At 40.5% G+C, this 23,480-nt stretch overlaps 1 protein-coding gene across 2 annotated transcripts in view; it reads right to left on the bottom strand.

Annotated features, from left to right (window-relative positions):
- DGKB (diacylglycerol kinase beta) overlaps nt 1-22,869 on the bottom strand; it is a 316,591-nt gene extending 293,722 nt beyond the window's left edge. For both annotated transcript variants that reach the window (XM_020781534.3, XM_020781524.3), the window contains exon 1: nt 22,737-22,869. The gene's annotated coding sequence lies outside the window, so the exon portion shown is untranslated. The remainder of the gene's footprint in view (nt 1-22,736) is intronic.
- Between the last annotated feature and the right edge of the window lie 611 nt (nt 22,870-23,480).

A 23,480-nucleotide genomic window follows, 5' to 3' on the forward strand; every position in this document is an offset into this window, starting at 1 on the left:
GATATCACATGACCCATATGACACGCTCATATATGTCTAAGGAAGATGGTGGAAGGCTTATTTACTTACTTATATAATATGCTGTGCCATTAGTGTAATGCACTATTCTGGGCAGTTTACAACAGTCAGGAATAAAACAAATGCTGTTAAACTACAAATACAAGAAAGTTAAAAATAGTTAACAGATGAAACAAGTAGCACCAATGGCAGGTTCACAATGAAGCAGCAGGGCAGCAGGACTGGAGGCATTAAGACAGGTAGAGTCAGTATGAGAGGCCTGCCTGAAAAGCAGTGTTTTAAGTTGCCTTCTAAAAGTTAACACAGAGGAGGCCAGGTGTATCTCCACAGGAGCTGGTCCCACAAAGCTGGTGCCACCGTGAAGAAGGTCCAACCCATTGTGGATTACTTACGTGCCTCCTTCAGAGTGGCTACCCAGAGAAGCATATGGTGAGTCAAGAAAATGATTTTGGGGAGAGACATTCTGACAGAAAGCTTTAACACAGCAACTGAGTTTTCATTTCATAGTATATTTTCCTAATGACCACCTTATTTTTAAAAGGTTGTTTGGTGTAATTTTGTTATTATCTTGGCACTTAACACTATTAAAAGTACTATTGGGGTTGCTAATGGTATTATTTTTCCTATTTTAATGTCAGTATATTCTACTTTGTGACAGCCCACTTCAAAAATTTAAGAGACATTTCATTTAAACAGATCACCATTTGCATTAATGTCAAAGGCTGGTCAAGAAAGACTGAAATACTGAAAGACTCCTCTCATCCGGGATATCAGCTCTTTAAACTATTACCATCAGGAAGGAGATTCAGGTTATTGAAAGCAAGGACAAGCAGATTCAAGAACAGTTTTTACCCAAGTGCAGTATTGAGTTTAAATGCGGGGCCATAGGTTTTTGGTGGATTTTAATTGCTGAGAGAAAACGGGGTATCTATATTTGGATGGTGAAAGTTGTGTATATTTTAACTTTTTTTTTGTAGTGTTGTCCAGTTTTACCTTGGGGAAGAGCACCTCATTTCGTTGCACCCACTTGTGAGCGCAATGACAAATAAATTTCTTATGTCTTATGTCTTAAGAAGCAATGGGCAAAACAGAACAATACATAGGCATTCTTATTACAGTCTTATTTATTTATTTATTTATTTATTTATTTATTTATTTATTTATTTATTTATTTATTTATTTATTTATCTATCTATCTATCTATCTATCTATCTATCTATCTATCTATCTATCTATCTATCTATCTATCTATCTATCTATTTTATTTTATTTTATTTTATTTATATCCCGCCTATCTGGTCGGTAAAGACCACTCTAGGCAGCTAACAGCATAAAATAGTATAAAAAATTTTAAATAGAAGAAACCTTAGGAGAGGGAGGAAACAATAGGAGAGGGAGAGGAGAGGGCATCAGGAATTGTCTGGAGGGAAGGCCTGCCGAAACATCCATGTTTTTAGTTGATTTTTAAAGATACCCAGCGAGTGTGCCACGTGAATCTCAGGAGGTAAGTTGTTCCAAAGGCGAGGAGCCACCGCCAAGAAGGCCCGATTTCTTGTCTTTACCTTTCGGGCCTCCCTCGGCGTTAGGCTCCTCAGCCTCACCTCCTGGCTCGCACGAGTGACACGGGTAGATCTTAGTGGGAATAGGCATTCCTCCAAGTATCTTGTGAATACTAGAAAGATTATTATATTTGTTCTACTTGTTCTCGCTCTCCAGTCTTGTTCTCTCTCTCATCACAAAAGAAATCTCATAACAGAAGCAATTATTCATGGTTACCAAAGGCCAATCCAATTAGAATGCAGTTTGGAACCAAAAGTATATAGACCAATTATATGACAATAGAGAAATTTTCTTCTAACAACAGAATCATTAGAACTTTGAGGTCATCAATTTGATGAATTTCATTTTCAGTGATGGGCTAAACTAACTAAAGATAAAAGATCCATAGTGTTGAAAGAGCATAAAATGGCTAATAATTGCTCTCACGATTTTATCAAAAAGGGAAGAAATTCAGTGGTTGAACATTTTGTATTTGCAGTAGAAAAGGGAAATGCTGGAAGAAATGCTCAAAGTTTTATGAATCAGCACCCATTTTTCAGCCTCCATATCTTTTTCACTTTCAAACTTTTAAAATCTGATATATTTGGACAAATTTATGAAGAAGCATGTGGGGTTTGATATGAAGGAAGGAAGGAAAACTCAACCACCCATACCAGTTAAAATCAATTCATACAGCTATTCTCATTATGGATAGAACGTTGTGCTCACCTGTTGTGTAACTTTTAAAGATTGGAAGCCTGTCCAGCACCCACCCTAATTAGCAACCAGAATAGAGTAGTAGAAAATATAACTGAATATGCACTGATTTCTAACAGCACTATAGATGTCAGGTTAGAAAGTCAAATACTTGAATGTATCTCTATGAGCCCTATAGAACTGAACAGACCTGTAGGAACTCTCAGAAGCCAGTATTACACCCATATGTGTGTGTGTGTGTGTGTGTGTGTGTGTGTGTGTGTGTGTGTGTGTGTGTGTGTGTGTGTGTGTGTGTGTTGTCCTCACAGGGGGTCCACAAAGGCTTGAAGAAATGTTATGATCGTTTGCAGGACAGGACAGGACAGGACGGGACAAGAAAAGAAAAGAAAAGAAAGAAAGAAGGAAAGAAAGAAGGAAAGAAAGAAAGAAAGAAAGAAAGAAAGAAAGAAAGAAAGAAAGAAAGAAAGAAAGAAAGAAAGAAAGAAAGAAAGAGGAACATAGAATAAAACCTTAATTTCTCTTGCTGCAAAAATTGTGGTTTCTGCACTGATCAATGAGAATGCTACAAGGATCTTTCCTTAATACCTTTGTCAAATGACACAGTTAAGACACGAATGAATGTTTTGTCAGCCATTGTATCAAGGAAATTTCTACTGGTTTTACTGGAGTAGCAAACTATGACCTTTGTAAATTGTGAAGGTGGCAAGTAGCCATTATAGCAGATAGCAGGCTTTGTTTTGACTATCTGACCTTGCACCTGAGAGATAAGTGAGACATAGTGCCTGTAAATTAATTTGGTAATTTGCCACATCAGTAAACATCATCTACTGGTCACATACTGATATTACAACATTCTAAACAATATAAGCCAGGTGTTATACAGTTTCAATACTATGGCCTATGCATCATTTGTAGTCCTGACATACTGACTACTGTGCTTTGGTGGGTAAAGTTTGTACCCCCAAACAGACAACATTTGAAGCCATATCTATTCTTAACATGTTCCCTTAACACCACAAAAAGAAATTAGATGTGAACAGCTGAGATATTTTAAGGTCTAATATCTGAGATCTGCCCTTAGATAAGTTAAGTTTTGAAAAATTGCATAAGGCCATCCTAAGAAAGGTTTATACAACTCTAATAACTCGATCAATTCTCATCAACTGCAATGAAGCATTTCAGTGCTCTGGAGCTACCTTGTTGCATGAATCGCAGAAATACAGACTTACAATTCATTTTACTACATTGTAAACAGATGTAAACAGTACTGCGTTTTCCGTGTATACGACCCACCAGTGTATAAAACAACCCCCTAATTTTGACCCTTGATGGAGGCGGAGGAACAGTTAATGGGCAACTGCTCCTCCACCTCCGTCTCCTGCTGCTGCTGCCTCTGCTGCCTGCCTGATTACCTCCTCCAGTGCTTGTTTGCCTCCGCCTCTGCCCCCTGCTGCCTCTGCCACTGGAGCGGACAAGGCAGCGACGTGAGCTGAGCCCGTCAGTCCCACTGGAGGTGGTGATCGGGTGGGTGGGACAAGCAGCAACAAGAGGTGCCCAAGCGTGTGTGAATGCTCCTTCGCCTCCATCTCTGCCTCCTGCTGCTGCCTCAGGGCCACCGGAGGGGGGGGGAAGCCGTGAGCTCTGGAGGAGGCAATTGGGGGGGGCGGCGGAGGCGGAAGCAAGAGGCACCTAAGTGCATGTGCAATTGCTTCCTTCCGTGTATAAAACGACACTCAATTTTCCCTCTAATTAATTACCGGGGAAAGTGTCATTTTCCAGTAACTATAAATTTCAGCCACCTGCCTTGTACGAGGGGGTGCTGATAAGTACTGAGCCTTTCCCAGAAAAAAATTGAGATAGGAAGCTGTAACTGCCACACTATTCTACATATTCCCCCAGGAAGTCAATGTACTTGCAACATCTGTCCTGCAGCTTCTTAAGTCCCTACAAATAAAATTCTTGCTAGTGTAACCACTCATTTGCAGCATTAGTTGCCTCCAGAAGACTCCCAAATCGCAGTCCCTTTAGGTGTTTGTTGAGTATGGGGAACAGATAATAGTCAGAAGGAGCCAGGTCGGGAGAATAGGGTGGATGAGGCATCACTTGAAAGCCCAAGGATATCAGTTTTGCCATTGTTTCACCTGCAGTGTGTGATGAGGTGTTGTCATGCAACAGGATGACACCTTTGGAGAGCTTTCCTTGATGTTTTTCCTGGATGTTTTGCCTCAACTTTGTCAATAAAGCACAGTAATATTTTCCATCGATGGTTGAACCCTGTTGGAGGTAGTCCACCATCAGAACTCTCTTCTTATCCCAAAAAACTGTTAACATTTGCTTCTGCACCAACCTTTGCAAAATCCTATTGCACAACTTTGTGCAGTGAAAAGCAGATCAAGATGCTTGAAGTAATTTCCTTACACTATTTTAAAGCTTTCTACCCTCTACATTTCACCCTCTGAGGAATACTAGTGGCTCCCTTTTGCCCGGAGGAAGTATATTTAGGAGCTTTGGAACTTGGGGCGGGGGAGGAAATGAAGAAATGTAAAAGTAAAAAATCACTGCTAGATTGCAGCCAGCAATTTTTGACTTTTAAAATTTGATATTGGGGGCATTTTTAAAGTCAAAACTTCGGGGGCATTTTTAAAGTTAAAAAAAGCCCCCAAAACATATCTATTGCTTTTTGCAAGCACGGCACCTTCTGGACCCAGTTGAGGTACCATATTAGGACAAAAGAAATCTGGCTCCCACACTATTTTTCAGTGAACCAGGATGCAATGAAGCATCACTCTGCTTTTCAGCAAGTTGGTCCGGGGGGGGGGGATGAAACTTGTGCCATGAGAAGGGATAGTGGAATTCTCATCGGGATGTCTTTCTGTAACCTTAATCATAAAACTAGCCCTCAATGTACTAGAATTCTCAGCAGGGCAGGGAAAGCAGCCAACATCCCATCAAATACAATTTTTAAAAAATCCTGTAACACCGAAGAAAATTTTTTAGACATAACTGACCAACTAGGATGAATAAAAAATGGACCACTATAACATCTTGACCTCTTTCACACAGTAAAAAAGAAGTCCAATTAATATTATGCTTAAAATACTGCAAAAATATGTAAAGTTTCAAGCTTCTTATCCCACACCTGGAAATTAAAAAAAAAATTAGTGAGTGATTTTGAAATGCTAGAATTATGTCAGCTAAATTCAAAAAGGCTCTTTCCTTTCCCACTGGGGAGAGTCTTTTGGGAACAAAACTTAAATCAAATCATCTTTCAGTCTTAATATTACTTTTTAATCTTACTAGAGAACAATATATTCAAGTGCTATCTATAAGAAGTCTCAGGGAACTTGTTTTAAAAATTCTAAATCGTGTATTGAAATGTTGAAGCACTATCTGATTTATAAAACAAAGCAGCAAAAGCCTTCTGTTTTTTACCTGCATGCATAGCTCTGAATAATAATGAAAGCAAATTCAGTAAAATGATTTAAATACTGCTATTCTCTCAAATACACTCTATTTTCTAGATCTGCTCATTACACAAAAAATTTACAGTTGGAATAATGATAATGCATTTAGACACTGGCTATGGCTTCACATTTTTAAAAACAAAAGGAGATTCCACTGAAATGAATGGTAATGCTGATAGATTAAGTCCCACCCACAAAAGCAAAGCAATTTTAAGTCCCACTTAATTCAACAGCTGCAGGTTAGAGATCCTTAAGAGATAACCTTGAACAATTCCCATTATCTAGAACAGAAATAGCAGAGCAATGTGTTAATCAAAGGAGCTTCTCCTTAACTTTCAAAGGGACATGGTCCATCCGGAAATGCTGTTCTGCTCTGATAGTCCCAGAGAACTGGGCTTGCTTTTATTAGTTCTAAAGAGCAGTACATTGTTCTATGTATTAGGGATCAAATTTCAAACTGCTTCCCTACATGCTACACCTTAGCACACTAAAATTAATGGAATGCAGCAATAACTCTTGAAATATTTTTCAAGGACAGCAAACAGGGATGATTACGTACACTGTATGAACTTCCAAGGAGCACACACCAAATATGTGGGGCCATCAATCAACTGATCCTGTCTGCAGTACTCAATAAAAGCATCAGTTTCGCCAGCGAACCGGAGAAAGCAGGGCATCAAATGTTGAATTTCAGACAAGTTGCTCCCAAACAACTTAATACTAAAAAGGTCTAAGAATAGCAGCTTAAATTGGGCCTGGAAATAAATAAGCAGGGGACCAGCAAACAACAGGTGGAACATGACTGATACACCTAACTGCTGGTTTATCAATTGCAACTTAAACACTGTCTTCAAGGACAGACCCATGCAAAGCACATTGCTGTGATCAGGCTGGGACATTTCCAGACAAAATGGCAGTTTTCTCTATATGTCTTCAACTAGCAAATGAGAACCTGGTTACATTAGTTTTTTTTAAAAACGCATATTTAAATTGAGTCTAGGTAAAGGTAAACGTTCCCCTTGACAATTTTTGTCCAGTCGTGTTCGACTCTAGGGGGCGGTGCTCATCCCCGTTTCCAAGCCATAGAGCCAGTGTTTTGTCCGAAGACAATCTTCCGTGGTCACATGGCCAGTGCGACTTAGACATGGAACGCTGTTACCTTCCCACCGAGGTGGTCCCTGCTCTCATTTGCATGCTTTCAGACCACTAAGTTGGCGGGAGCTGGGACAAGTGACGGGTGCTTACTCCATCACGTGGATTCAATCTTACGACTGCTTGGTCTTCTGACCCTGCAGCACAGGCTTCTGCGGTTTAGCCCACAGCGCCACCACATCTAGAGTGCTTTAAATTAGTGTAAAACAGGGTGAATATACAACACACATGGAAGTGGAGATAATTTTGGTAAGAAACTGTTTTTTTGAGCAGCAGCGAGTTTTTACTCTTCTACCAGAAGGTTGCTTATTTTAAGTTCAATATCAAATTGATTCAATTTCTAGAGATTTGCTATACGTGAAGACCTCTGTTGGCATAAACTTTTCCTTAATTGATTTTGTCTGGCCCCCTTTTGTTTAAAGGGTGCAACTGGTTATTTCTCCAACTTGGCAAGAGAGAGTCATTGGTTTGGGATTGTAGAGGGAAAGAGGGAAGAACATGAGAAAATGAAGAAGAGAAGAAGGACAAGAAGAGAGAAAGCTGCAGTTGGCATGTAGCTTTGAATCCTCCTGTTCCACCTCTCTTCTCCCTTAAAACATGTATATAAATGTTGCCCCCAGAGAACACACACAGCAATTCAAATACCACATGACTGCCATGCAACTTTAAATTACTTTCAACAGTACCTCTGCATATGCTGAGATATTTCAGTAATGCAACCAGGCTCTGAACCAAAGCAGCTAAAAAAACTCTGGACACTTTATTTGCTAGTGTTATTTATCAGCTGTCTAGACCCTTAGGATTGGTTATGAACCCAAAGTAAAGCTGAGACTTTTGCCACGTATATATTTCCCCTTTCTTTGAAACATTTAGTTTACATTACTTTTAGGTACTTTACAAAACAAATGACTGTGCCATATTTGCCTAAAGTACCCACCAACTCACTGCAATAGCGGTATATTTCATCTTGCAATTTACACTGCTGTAACTATTGTTCTTTATATACTGGTGCATTACATTTTGTGGTATAGCCTGCAAATACTAAAGCTGCTTTAGGCCTTCACATTTATCAACTGCTAAGATGCTTGGTTCTGGTGCAGCACTACCTGGACAAATTGGAATAATATTTAAACCTTTAATTTTCCCAAGAAATTATGTGGTTCACCGATTACCCTACAGCAGTGGTGGCGAACCTTTTTGGGGTCGCATGCCCAAACAGGGGAGGAAAAAAACAGCGGGCGGTGTGCCACCACCACAGAACCGGAAGTAGCAATAGCAGAACAGTGGTGATGGAAGGGGGAATCCCGGCACAGAAGTGCCTCAAGAACCCACTCCAGATCCGCTGCCAGGACCAACTGCTCTGGATCCGGCTGCCGAAGTGCCAGCACCTTCTCAGGTTTGGCTGCACCGGGGGGGTGGGGGAGCCTGAGTAGTGATATGGCAACTTATGGCTCATGTGCTGTCAGAAAGGGCTCCATGTGCCAGCTGTGGCACGCATGCCATAGGTCCACCATCGCTGCCCTACAGGGAGAAGGGAACAACTCTATTATGCTTTCAAGGAGTGAATCAAAATGTCTACTGGCAGCCTATTCTTAAAAGTAATGGTTTAGATCCCAAGTACTACTCAACTTAATATGCCCAATGGAGGTTTGGATTTCTCTTCTTTAAACAGAAGTGTCCTCCACACTCCACCCACACAGCAAACTTCTTCTGAAAACTCATAGGCAGTTCGTAATACAGCGTGAGAGACTGACATCAGTTAACAAGCAAAACTCACCAATCATGTCAAGAGTTCGAACACCCCTAAAATGGCTCTTTGAATGTTCAAATTTTTATTTGTTTCTTCATTTTATTTACTCTGTATGTTTGTTATTTTGATTCTGAATTTGCATTTGACTTTGTATAATGTGTTATACTGGTAACTGGATTTAGTATTTTTGTTCTGATTTGTTTGATGATGTTTTATATTTAATTGTTATTGTCCCATTGAGTGTAAACCACCAAAAGTGGCCTTGTAGCCAGATGGATGGTATAGAAACTGAACAACAACAACAAAAAAAACAAATAAACTGTCCTCTTTGAGGCTTCCTGGCTGTCTGCATCCATTTAATTTCAGTGGAAGAAACACAAGTCTTTTAACCCAGAGATCCCCAACCACCTGGTGCTGGTCCGTGGCGTGAGCCAGACTGGGCCACGGAGACAAACCTCCTACCCCCCGCACGCACTCCCCCACACACAGACCCTTTGCGCATGCACACAAGCGCCCGCACAAGTGCCACATTGCCATTTGCTCATGAGTGCACACCCGCACAAGTGTCACGCCACTGTTTGTGCATGCACATGAGCACAAGCGTGCTCACACAAGCACCCTCCCGCTACTTCGCGCATGCATGCGAGGTGGTGCACTACCTTCCCCAGCCAGTCCACAGGGTTAAAAAGGTTGGGGACCCCTGTTTTAACCCACTTAACTGTGTCTGGACTTTGCTTCTTTGAAATTATGTTGCTCTGTTCACATGTATATGTTTATAATATTTGTAGAAATAACACCAACAGACAAATGTTTAAACACAACCATTTTATATCATTTTATGTCATAGAGAAATAAATCTGAAATCAAGCTACAAGCAAAAATTATCATCCTCCACCGTTTAATAACTTTGCTTGATTAAAAACATGCCCTTTATAAAATGCCAAAAACAATGACTGCATTGGTCCTTCAAAATGTATCAAGATAAATAGATACTAGTTTCAAGAAATAATTTAACCTTACCCATTAATATCAAATAGTTTATACTATTAGACATACAGTATTCTTCTAGGTTATATATTTTAATCATGGTTACAGACTGACATAATTACAGCCTATGACTAATTCGAGATGACACTGATCTAATCAGCAATAAATATTGCATTCATCATGAAAATATTTAACAACATAAATTACTTCAAACTTGATCATAGATATTATATGACTGAACCATAAACTCATGAAATTAATCTGGAGAACTTAAAAATAAATTTAGGAGTTAAATTACTGCCTTCTAAAAAACATTTCACTATAAAAGCGATATGTACCCCAAAGATTTATCCAATTTTTTACAAAGCTTTCAACAGTTAGAATAATCTATGCAATAGATTATATTATGATGAAAGAACTATATTGCAGTGAAATAATTGAAGGAGCTAAATGACATCCCGCTAAACAAATTTTGGTAACAGATAATGTCTAAAAGACTATCTTTTTTTAGAATGCTGCGTGAAATTGCTAGTTCTGCTTTCATGAGCCATAGACATTCATGCCACAACTCAAACTGTTTTTGTAGTCTTCAAGAGACAAACGCTACTAAGGGAGGGACACCTATTTCCACTTGCTAGACATCTAATATAGACTGAAAGAAGTGGCAGGGGTCTTCTTTGTCTGGTCTTCATAACTGTAGTGGCACAGCCTGCTCTACTATTGGGCAAAATGAAGTAACCAAATTAGGCACCAGATGATAGGTTATTCAGTGGCGACAGCACCCCACCCCGTCTCCTTGAAGTCCCCACACCCTCTTCTACTCCTGGATAACAAACTGCTCATGAGATATGACCAGCTGTATACCTTTAAACTACCTTGTAATCTCAGGTGCAGTGGAGGAAGGACACCATTACCAGCGGTGACATAAGTCTCTCTGCCAGCTTCTTCATGGATATCTGGGCTCCATCTTTCCTTTGCCTCCAGCAATACAGCTATCTTGAACAAATCAAGATAGAAAACTATGTTCTATGCAGTTGCATAAAACACATTAAACAGTAAAGTTTTACGGATTCCATAAAGCAGTGGTTTGCAACCTTGAGTCCCCAGATGTTCTTAGACTGCAACTCCCAGAAGCCTTCACCACTAGCTGTGTTAGCAAAGGCTTCTGGGAGTTGCAGTCCAAGAACAACTAGGGACCCAAAATTGGGAACCACTGCCATAAAGACCTGCAAGACTGGAGTAGGAATGTGCTTTGACTACTCCTGGAAGTTGGGTACTTGTTCACTTTCAGTAAGTAGCAGATTTCAACAACAATATATACGGCAACATATATATGAGGAAGAAAACTTTATTAAAGAATTGAGGGGGTACTGTACCTTTCAATGCTTTTGTTTACTGATTTCCCATGGGCTATCCAGTCATGGTTACAGAAGTCCTTATCAAAACATGCACAAATGTAGCAAAGTTTGCGCCAACGTAAACGTAAAAACATTAAAGAAAATTGATTTTGAATGAAGAGGCTATTTTAAATGCACAACACTGCCAAATCTCCCCCTTTTAATTTCCTCCTGTATGTCTACTGTGTATTAGTACATTCTATCTGAAAGAATTATAATTCCGATCACAGAAGTCTCAACTTCTACCTAGAGGGCTCTCAACATCTCTCCTTTTGTGTAAATGGCAAAAAGCATTGATTCATCCAACTTGAGGAGGAGGGGAGGGAGGGAAGGGAAGGGAAGGGAAGGGAAGGGAAGGTGAATTTAATCTGGGTGGCATTATTGTTATAGAAAATCCCATTTTGTTGTAAGTGAGCATAAGCTGTTTAAATTGTTCGCATTCCAATTAACTGCAGAGTGGTAACAAACAGCAAACCTTCCACTTGGAAGGCTCAGATGGTAGTGATATCACTTTTTATGGAGGAGACCATCAGAGGAGAGGGATATGAAGTATATTACCCACCTAGAGTGGCCGCAAGACCAGATAAGTGGGGTACAAATAAATAAATAAATAAATAAAATTTTAGTATTTGGCCCATTGAGTTTTGTAAGATCAATGCATTACCTGTTTCCAGGAGACATCTATAACTCAAAATACCTTTCAGAAAAACTCAAGACTATCAGGTGAAAGATTGCACAGCCCAGGTGGGGAATTGTCAGATGGTTTTAAGAAGGCCCAGGGTGTTTGACAGACAAAGAAACCTGTAGTTGTTAATAAGCTTCGCAACCCAAGCCTGATAAGGTCAAAAAGTTAGGACCAAGACATAGTCTTCCATGGCCATCTCCAGTTTCTCTACAATTCATATGAGTGATGGAAATGGAAGGGATACATGAAAAACAGTCTCTAACCACAGGAGGGCAGCTTCCTTGAAGAAGGGGATATGAGCTCCTAATTGTGACACTTCTGGGACCAATGGTTACACCTGGTGGCAAACAGTTTGATAGCTAGGGTCTCCCATTTGTAGAAAATTCTGCAAAACCCCTGGGTCGAAAATGTCAATTCATTCTAGTCTTGTTCCAGAAGGCAGGTTGGGAATGATGGGATTTAAGGAAGCATGTAACAGCTAAATATTAGGAAGAAACATCCTGACATAGAGAACTCTTTGTCCCTGAACAGATTATTGCAGATTATAGGTTCTCCTTCACTGAAAATATTAAGCAAAGGCTGGATGGCCATCGGTCAGATCTTCCATTGAAAAGGGTGGCTAAACCAGATCAACTCCAAGTCCCCTTTCAGTTATACAATTCTGTGTTTTACTGTTCCATTCCTAGATGCAAAGGGGAGAAGGACTAGAATTAGTCACTATACACTGGCACTAAGCTGTTCATGCGACGTACAGTAAATTACCAGGAAAGCACCTTGATGATTTCCCCATGGCAACCATTTCTTTGCAAAAATGAGTCTGTACTGGAGTACTTTTATGCCTATTGAAGATGGGACAGATGACTGCATAACACAGGGAATGGAGAAGATAAAATACATCATTGACTCTATGTGGTGGCGCTGCAGGTTAAACTGCAGAAGCCTCTGGGCTGCAAGGTCAGAAGACCAGCAGTCCTAAGATCGAATCCACATGACGGAGTGAGCTCCCATCACTTGTCCCAGCTCCTGCCAACCTAGCAGTTTGAAAGCATGTAAAAATGCAAGTAGAGAAATAGGTACCACCTCGGTGGGAAGGTGCCTTCCATGTCTAGTCACACTGGCCACATGACCACAGAAACTGGTCGAACAAATGCTGGCTCTATGGCTTGGAAATGGGGATGAGCACCACACCCTAGAGTCTGACATGACCGGACTAAATGTCAAGGGGAACCTTTACCTTACTGCCATCTGAAACCATGTTTAAGGATATCTGGGAGACAAAAAAATGCTAGAGATATATGGAGGAATGCTAACAGAGAGTATGGAAGATGTGCAATCCTACAAGATTTTTCTTAGCCATGAAACTCGTAAAGGAATTATCTTCCCTAGAGGAAACTTAGTGATAGGCAAATACATTTGTCATCCATGCCATTTTCACATTTTGATTTATAAATCTTCTCTTTTTGCACATTAATCAGTAATTCCTATTTTAAAACTTTTCTCAAAATGCTTGGAAATGTATATATAATTTGTATCTCAATGTATATTTTCTCTAACGAATACTGACATTATATATTTCAAAGACTTAAGATATGTTACAATATTTGAAGGAGTGAAAAACTTAGGAATAAGATAACTTAGAATCTGCTCAAAAATGCTGATCTGATTATTCACTGAATTCACAGAAATTTGGCTTTTCAATCATGCCTAAGAGTGCTTGACCAGTGATTATATAATTAAGAATGATTTGTGTTAATCAAGAAATATGTAGAATCCTAAAGCTGACTAATCTGCTGCATGTATTCCAACATGAAGAAGCAATAATTTGGGAAAAATCCTTCGAAATCTTTCTGCTGAAAATCAACCACACTTTTTCCATACCTGCATCCTTATTTCACTACCTGCATAGTAGTGCATATATAAGAACTGTTAACCATGGAAGAATATGAATTTGATTACCATTTTTATGGACTAATTACTCTGTAAAAACCAGGGTATAAAGTCTTGATTTCTAAAATCTTGTCCATACTGATTTGCAAAACACACCACAACCAGTTTATATTTGTAGAAGATGCTCTTTATTCTAGCCATACAGAAAACATTTTTCTGTGCCTTCTGCACGGCTGTACTAACATTTAAAAGGTCACGAGTCACTTTGAGAGCCAGTGTGGTACAGCAGATAACGCATCAAACTAAGACACATGGATTCAAATACCAGTTTGATGCAAGACACTCACTTAAAGAGTGGCAATGAGTAAACCATTCTTTGAATAGCTCACATACCTTGAAAATCCTACTAGGATCACCGTATGTAGGAAGCAACTTGACAGCAGATAACAATAAAGTCTCTTATATTAAAATATCAAGTCTTTCATAGATACTATCCTCCTCTCACTCTGAGACAAACTACGCTTTTTGTTCACATGCAAACCATTACCCACTGACATTAATGCCTGTGTTTTCTTTTTTAGTGGAGATGAATTGCACCTTGGTACTTTTTCCATTTTTTAAATGATTTTCTAAAGCTACACACAATTAGTTGGACATGTGGAAGTAATGTCCTTCAACACTAGACATATCGTGTGAACTATGTAACAGGTACAGTAACAACATTCACAAGCCTCCTATACATTAACTAGTGTCATATAAGATTCAACAGATAAGAGAAAAAATCACTTATATTGTACCAACAACTGTCTGAGTACTCAAAAACTGTGAAAATGAAAACTCAAGTTTGAAGAATGCAAAGTTATGTCTCTGCTGTAGTACAAAAGCCGTTGAGCATTCTCAGAGGTGGGCCAGTAATGTGGCATACTGACACTTTCTACATGAGCTGCCAGAGGTGTAAACTAGCTCAGAGTTAGGGTCAAACATGGCATGTTGTGAGACCCGGGGCGAGAGCAAAGGACCTCTTGCCGGAGTGCCATCTCTTCCACAAACAGTGGAGACAGAGATACAAACCTCGTCCACTTCACTTCCCCGGTAAACAGAGCAGTGGAGAACAGACACCCGGGACTTGGAGAAAGAGCTGCACGGGTTAACGGTTGAGGAATTAACCCCGAGAGAGTTGGCGGGAACAGAGAGAAGAAAGAGGGTGGAGATAGAGGTGGGGACAGCAGAGATAAAAGGGGGAGACAGTCAGTTGCCTCCAGGTTGGGAATGGGTATGGTTACAAGACCCGTGGACTGGAGTTTGGGAGAGGCTCAGAGTGCCAAAGGAGGAGGCGGATTATCGCAGAAGGAGAGAAATACTCCCAAGACCTTCCTATTGGGGTGAAGCAGAGACTCGAGAGTGACGGAAGAGATTGAGAGAAGAGAAAGAAAAGGTAGAGAGGGAAAAGAGAGAACGCTTAGCATGGAAGGTGAGCAAGATGAGGAGGAGAGATCACCGGGAGGACCCTGGGCGACCTTCACGTTGGCCAGAGATGTCAGGTGGGTTGATCCCAGAGACGATGATGCCATACCCTTATTGGAAGGAGAGACCCAAGAGACGTCGAAACCAGAAGCATCGGTGAATTGGCCGAGTCCTTGGAACACCACAGAGACTAACCCATTTCTGACAGAAGCATGGAAACCCCTGTCTGACCCACTGGAGACAGGAGAAAAGTTATGGGACAACTTTATGGACAGTGGTTACCTGGTGAACACTCCAATAAACCTTTCCCTTGTTTCAAAGTTATGCAAGTCTCCCAATTTATTAGAGAGGAAAGCAGAAACAACGGTGCAACCCTTACACATGTGTAAACTGACAGGACATGTGAGCAGCAGTGTGTCTGAGTAGCACACAGGTTCTTCATAACGATTACTAAAAGTCCACTTTCCCATAATCCCAGGTCCTCCCATGAGTGTGACCTGTTGCCTCCTACTGACCCTACCTGCCAGAGATGAACAACACTGCAGCTTTCTAACATGATAGAAGTATCTTTGGGCACTCACTGTTTGTCTTAATTCCCAGCTCCTCCTAACTACTGACTTACTGTAAATTCCAAACAGAACAACAAAATGCTTGTAAACATGTCCTACTTTAGGGAATAAAACTGGCTTTTCATTTCTGTCACAGTAGTGCTCAGGTTCTTTGGCAGGGCAACTGCTGGGACATAATATACAGAAGGTTGAAAATCGAATGGTACTGCTGTTCTTCTGCTTGCTTAATGTTCTCATTGAGCATAATAAAATAAGCGGAGACAAATAGATTGGATCTTAGTGCTAGAAGCCATTTTTAATAACATATTCACAAATATGCTGGAACCAGTTTTAAAGACAGAAATGCATCATTCTCATTGCTTGACTGTCAAAATTACATCTTTAATTATTTCAGAGTTTGCTTATGTAGTCTACATGCTGTCAGAACAGCTCTGAATGTGAAATATTAAAAGAACAATCTGAGCTACTGAAAACCTTGACTAAAGCTAGACACATGCACTCTTGTTCATCTCAAACAGCTCAAGGATTCCATCTCCCCTTCACCCCATGTAAGATGCAGTTTCTCAGTTCAGTTGCTCAGTGTAAGATAAAATACAGGTCACCTTTGTTCCTGTTTCTACCTCCAAACAAATATGCATGACAAATCCACCAATCGTATGCACATTTACTTGGGAATAAACCCCAATAAACTAAAGAGAACTTACTGCTGAGTAAACAAGCACAAGATCGTGCAACAACTGCAATATTTTAAAAGTATTTTTCAGTACAGTACACTACACATTGCATAATGCCCTCATTCTTTGACAAGAAAAACAATTTAGAATTACCATTTCATTTCAAAACAACTGTATGAAAACAAATAGTGTGTGAAAATAGGGCTCAGAAGTTCACCACCACAGAGCACAATTTCCTTCTAATTAAAAATGGAATGGGGGCATTCATGTCCAGCATAATAAAGAGCTACACTATGCCCAAACCAGAATACCAACAGAAATGGGAGCTAATGTACTTGTAAGTTACTTCCCATTATGATCCATGCTACATATCACCTCTATACCCAACAGATTAAAGTACTTATATAATTTTACAGCACTGATATATGTTAAGATTGTGAACAACTTCAAACTAATTGAATAATATGAATGTTACTAGAGACCCAATACTGAAAACACTCATATCCTCAGTTCTTTAGTACAAAGATAAAAGCTAATTAAAACTTATATATACTTCTATTTCTAAAGTCTGAAAAACAAAGGTATTTAGATAGATAGGGGAAGGATAAATCTATGCATTTTTTTAAAAGCACACTTCTCTACTAGCAAAGCTATCTGTGCGTTGTCCTGATTCATTCACCTGACACCATATCTTCATTAAAAGCCATTCAAAAGCAGATATCACATTTGAGAACTAAAACCAGACAGCCAAAATCCCATTGCCAATCTTATGTTTATATAAAAGTAATCACATAAATCTGAGAAGGAAACTGTCATTCACTAATAAGGTTGTTATAAATGTAATCCTGAATACAAGCACAATTTGTGGTCAGAAACTTAACCAGCACCTCAAATGGTGAATGGAAATTTCCTGCTAAGACTCACACTATTTTTCTTTTACAAGAATAAATGTGCAATAGGATTCCAGCCTGCACATCTATCACTGGTATACAGTTGTGCCCCGCTTAACGATTACCCCACATTACGACGAATCCACTTCACGACGATGTTTTTGTGATTGCAATTGTGATTGCAAAACAATGGTCTAAATGGGTTTTTTTTTCGCTTTGCGAAGATTGGTTCTCTGCTTCGGGAACCAATTCTTCACATTACGACGATCAAAACAGCTGATCATCGGGTTTTCAAAATGGCCACCAGGTGCTCAAAATGGCTCCCCGCTGTGCTTAGGGACAGATTCCTCACTATACAGGCACTGAAAATGGCCGCTATATGGAGGATCTTCGCTGGATGGTGAGTTTTTAGCTCAATGGAACGCATTAACCGGGTTTTAATGTGTTTCAGCGGGTTTTTTTAATTTCACTTTACGACATTTTTGCTCTACAGCGATTTCACTGGAACAAATTAACGTCGTTAAGTGAAGCACCATTGTATTACATTTTGAACAGCCAACATCTCCTCTTTAGAAACCAGAAATACTTTGTACATGTAGAAAAGAAATCTTTCCATTTGCCTAGATTTGTGACCATTTTAATTACATCAATTATAAAGCCTGGGCATCAGGTCTAAATCTGACTTGGAAACAAATTTTACACATTGTGGTAAAGTTCCACAGAAATAGTTTTGGGGCATGTTTATTTTTCCGAGATGTACAGAATTTGATAATGCACATATTTTTCCAAATAAAGCAAGCCACAACCTTAAGTATACAAGATCTGAGCATGACTTGCAAGTCACTAATTCACAGGCCAGTCATAAGTTGGAAGTGACTGGACAGCACATAACACATATTTTTCACTGACTAAAGGATGTTTGTGTACATATCTAAAACCTACACTTGTATGGATTACCCATATAATTCAAATGGACTTGTGGTTTTATGTGCATTTTTCTACTCTGAAATTGATCACAAGACTCACAAATGTAGATTCATTCAGACAAAAGGAATCCCTATCAGGAAATGGATATTTCCATAGTGAAATGTGAATCGAGTTATATATAGAGAGAAACTGACTATTTAAGAGATGTTGGGGTTTTAGTTAATATATATTTATGAAATTAGGATGCTATTTATTTATACTCACAGTTTCTAATAGTTCTTTACTATATTTTTCCTATATTTATACTCCTTGATAATTTGCTGCCCTCAACATCCTTGGTTACCTCAGTGTTCGACTCGAATTCCAGATCATTTATAAATAAAATTTAAAAATACCAGTTCCAGTGCAGATATTTGTGAGACCCCACTGCTTGAATGTCCAGCACGTGCCAATTATTCTCTTGACCATTCCAAAAAGCCATCTGAATGTTCTTGGTCTGTTGGGCCAGCTCTATACATGTTTGTTGGTACTCTCAACAGATTCAACAAACTATTTTTTCTACATATACAGTGGTGCCTCGCTTAACGATTACCTCGTTAAATGACGAATCCGCTTTAGGATGGATTCCTCGCTTTACAGGCACCGAAAATGGCCACCCTATGGAGGATCTTCACTGGACGCTGAGGTATTTAACCCATTGGAATGCATTGAACCAGTTTTCAATGCATTTCAGTGGGCTTTTTTGTTTCGCTTGACGAGGATTTCGCTTAACAGCGATTTCAACGGAACAAATTATCCTCATAAAGCAATGCACCACTGTATAATAAATTTATCTTTCACAATCCTTTTCAACAATTTACCTTGAACAGACTGTTTGGGAACAACAGCCAAAGAAGACTAGCATCCTCCTGTCCCACTCTGTCTTTGGATAAACAGCTGATGGATCACAGTATGAACAGAATGCTGGACCAGATATCTTTTTGTTCTGATCCAGCTATTTTCTTTTTACATTATTTTAGAAGTTCCTAAGCTATGTCATGATAGTAGATGATAGTGCATGATTGTTTCATGCAATATTTGTAGAAATCATTATTCATTCATTCATTCATTCATTCATAAATAAATAAATAAATAAATAGCATGTTATCACAGGAAAGGAAGACTACACCTGTAAGCAGAAAAGCCAACAATATTAAGAGCTATAAAATATCAATATGTCTGGCTGGATAGTTCAGTGAGTTAGGTATCTGGCTGCAGAGTCAGAAGTTGGGAGTTCTATTCCCCACTGTGCTTTCAGAAAGAAAAGCTGGCTTGTGTCACCATGGGCAAGCTACACAGTCCCAAAACATCCCTAGAAGAGGGAATGCTAAACCACTTCTAATACTTTATACTAATACTTGGAGAAGATCACTATAATATGGAATCAACTTAGCACACAATTACTATTATTACAGAACACCAATATAATCAATCAATGGAAAATATACATGTTTATTCTTAACAGCATTCCTTAGAGTGAAGGCAAGAACTTCACTCTGTTCTTCCATCAGGCAGCATACTGAATATATGAATCAAGACCACAAAATATATGCATATATATCAAGTCATGTGCCTTAACTAAAGAGGTATCCCATGTCCTTAAAGAAAACATGTAACCTCTGATTCACTAGGGGGAAAAATGCCAGAACCTGTTAAATATGGTTCTATTAATATTATGCACTCACCTGTCAAACATGCATCAACATATCAATACCTACTACAGCATTCTCTACTGATTTCATGAAGAACTAAAAGATCACATATAGGTGTCACATTGAGATCAATTCTGGTTGTGCCAAAGTAACAGCTTTTTTAAAAAAGGAAATTGTCCTTGAGGTCACTGGTCTCACTGGCACAAAAGGACAAAATAATGTTAAAAGAAATGCAGCTCAAGGCTGCTGTCAGTTTATATATGCATTGTTTTCCAAACACACTATAATGTATGAGTTCTCAACTAAAAGAGTACACTGACATGTTACACGTATGGAAAGTATCCAACATGTTTACTGTTTTTAATATAATGCTGAAATCGCTTAGCCCCACTATTTATTTTAAAGGAAAACATATCTGGTGTTACTTTTATTATCAAATGTTACAAAGTGTGTGGTGTCGTTTGCTATTAAGCCCTTTTTAAAAAGAATTTGAGACACTGGTGAATATTCTCCCTCTTTTGACAGATATGTTCCACTCTAAGAGGCCAAGTGTGCTTTCATTTTCAACAGCACTTCTCACCTTCTGAGATTTTAATTCCACCCTCTTCCCCAAAGAAAGGTGATTAGAGCTGAGTCAAGCCACCCACACTCTCATAGTGCTCAGCATAAAATGGTCGGGCGCTGTGCCTAAAGAAGACAATAGATTTGCACAGTAAACAGGGCTTGGCTGAAGTCACCCATCCTTACCACAGCAGTAATAGAACATCTTGGATGCACTGGTGGGTTCTAGGTGTATAACCCATGTGCAGGAGCCTGTTTTGGTACATTAATTATCTTTAACAAGGGAGGGGATATATGTAAGCCTCACCTATTGGTAAACAATTAAGCACATTTCTCTTTAACAAATATGTTTCTAAGAACATATTTGAAATTGAGTGTTTGGCTCTCCCAATTTCCTTCATTTCTAAAACTTATGTGTCCTGTTTCATCAAATCATTGCTTTTTTTATGAGCAGATAAATCTAAAATATATTTCATTATTTTTTTCACCTATGCTTTAAAGACAACTGAATTACTGGGTTTGACAGAGACTTAAGCTGCAATCCTATGAAAAATTACTTGGATGTAAACTGAACCAACACTTCTGAATTAACATGCACAGAACAGCACAATAATTTAGCCATATACAGATCTTACTGAAATCAACGGAAAGTTCATCATAGATTAGAGTCACAGAATGGATAATCTACTCCACTTTTCTTCTAATACAGAAAATCCACTACGTACACTGATACCAAGATGTACGTAGGATGCAATCCTGTACACACTTAATGATGGTGATGGTGAGGATAATTGCATGCTGTCATGTTGAATATGGCTTATGGTGACCCTTTCCATGATTTTCTAGGTACAGAGTGCTCAGAAGTAGTATATCATTCCCTTCTTCTGTGGACACCTTGGGACTGTGCAGCTTGCCTGTGGCTATACAGGCTGGCTCTTTACACAGGAGGCACAGTGCTGAATCAAACTCACAACTTCAGGCTCTGCAGGCAAAAAAACTAAACCTCTGCTTGGCTTTAAGTACCACAGAACTCTGTGAAACACATATCTGATTAGATGGATATTAGATTGCACTGTTAGTCTGGATCTAACCCAACAGTTCTCCTAAGCCTTCACATAGAATATATTAAAAACCCACCATCAAGGAAATTTCCAATCAACCTTCGCTTATATAATGATGTAAAATAACAGAAACTGCAAAATTACAAGACTGCCAATAGACTTACATACAGTGCTATCCCTTAAAAAGCCTGTTCAGCGGTAAGGCTTTTTCATTGAGACTTGCTTCTAAGCAAGCCTGCTCAGAATTAAAGCAAATGGTTCAACAGGGCTTGCAATTCCGAGCAGACATAAACAGGTCCCACCAAATGCAGCACAGCTCAGTTCTGAAGTACAGTAGCTGAACAGGATGAAAACCTGCAATTTCTAGGAACCAAAGATCACACGTTCCAATCACATCTTGGAGAGAGATACTGTAACAAGAACCTGCCACCTTCAATGAAATAAAGTTTCTAGACGCCAGCCACTCCAGAATAAGTTGCAGTTTGCCCAGGAGAGGAGAGGAGAAACGTGAGGGCTGGGGTGGAAGGAGGCTTATAGCTACACTGTTTCACGAAGCTATCGAAATCTACCAATTAATAACGAAGGCGAGGAGGCACAATGTGACATCAGCACCCCAAGAAGCGTCACAAATCTTAGGAGGAACTCAGCTGGTAAAAGCCGTGGGGGCGGGGGAGGGATAAACAGAGGCATGACTAGCAGAAGATCCTGCATACTTCAACTTTGTGCCAAACGTTTTCTTGCGCACAGCACACACACACACACAAACAGGCACACACGCGCACGCACACACACACACAAACATGCGCACAGAACGATGCTCTTTCTGCCCAGCCAAGCGGGGAGGAAGTGCCAACTTGCTGCAGCGCAATGCAGAGCGAGGCGATTCTGTGCATCTCTCCACAGGACGGGCACCACGGGCTTGAGGAAAGGCAAAAGCAACGGAGCCGAAGCACGACCCGACAAACATCCAAGGTCTAGTTGGGCAGCACTCGCGCTTGGAGCGGGGCCGCGCAAAGCGCGCGCACAACGCTTCAGGGCCCCCCCCACACACAAACACACACACCATCCCCAAAATCCCTACTTGGAAATTCACAATTCCCTCCCCACAAAACGTAACGGTCCGAAAACCGAGCGCCGTCTTTCGACCCCGGACAGCTTTCCCCGCGCTCTCGGGCCCTCGTTGACTCCTGGTGGGCTTAGGAACGGGCAAAGCGTTTGCCTCTTTCTTGCCTTAGAAGCAGCTTCCTCGCCACGAAGCGGCTCCGGCTCTTGTTTCTCGCAGCCCGCCAAAACCTGTCTTTACCTGTTGTCCGCCAGCGGCGATATCCCTTCGCGGCTCCTCTTTGCTGCTACTGCCTCGGCGGCTCGCGAGGCGCTCGGCTCTGGCCAACGTTGCGTGTGTTGTGTGTGTGTGTGTGTGTATACTGTATCTCGGCTCGGCGCGCGCGCCTGCTCTTCCCTTAGCGCGGGCGCGAGCAAAAGAAGGCGGGCGGGGGGAGAGCGAGAGAGCTGTGCCTCCTTTCTATCGCACCAGCCCGGAATCTCCCGCCTTCTCCGGGTCTCCTGAGGCGATGCGGAAAGGGATTCCTACTGCGCCGGTGTTTGGCGGCAGTGCCTGCTGCGCCTTTGTAGGTCGGACGCGCGCCCTCAAGGCAGCCCAGGAGCTGCTGTTGCTGCTGCATCTGAAGTTTATAAAGTCTTTCTCTCCCCCCCCCCCCAGCCGCCTTTTCCCCGCCTTGTTTGAACTCATTGTCTAAGGCTCGGGCTGCTCTTAGCCCCTTGCAGGGGGCACTCGCTGTCAACGAGGGTTGAAGATTTGCTCCACAAACTCAATGTGCAAACTCTTAATCTGTGGGGTGGACTGCTTTGAAGTGCAGCCGCGACCGCCACAACCGTTTCAGGAGGCCAAGGCCCGGTTCACACAAGCACATTCATGCACTTCGGGCTGGGTTAATTTTTTCCCACCGCACGAATCCGTGGGATCTTCAGCGTGCAAGGAAAAAGCTGCTCAGCATCCTGAAAACCCAGCTCTTCGGAAACGCAGTTT

Source organism: Pogona vitticeps, chromosome 6, assembly GCF_051106095.1.
Source record: "Pogona vitticeps strain Pit_001003342236 chromosome 6, PviZW2.1, whole genome shotgun sequence".
NCBI classification, from domain to species: Eukaryota; Metazoa; Chordata; class Lepidosauria; order Squamata; family Agamidae; genus Pogona; species Pogona vitticeps.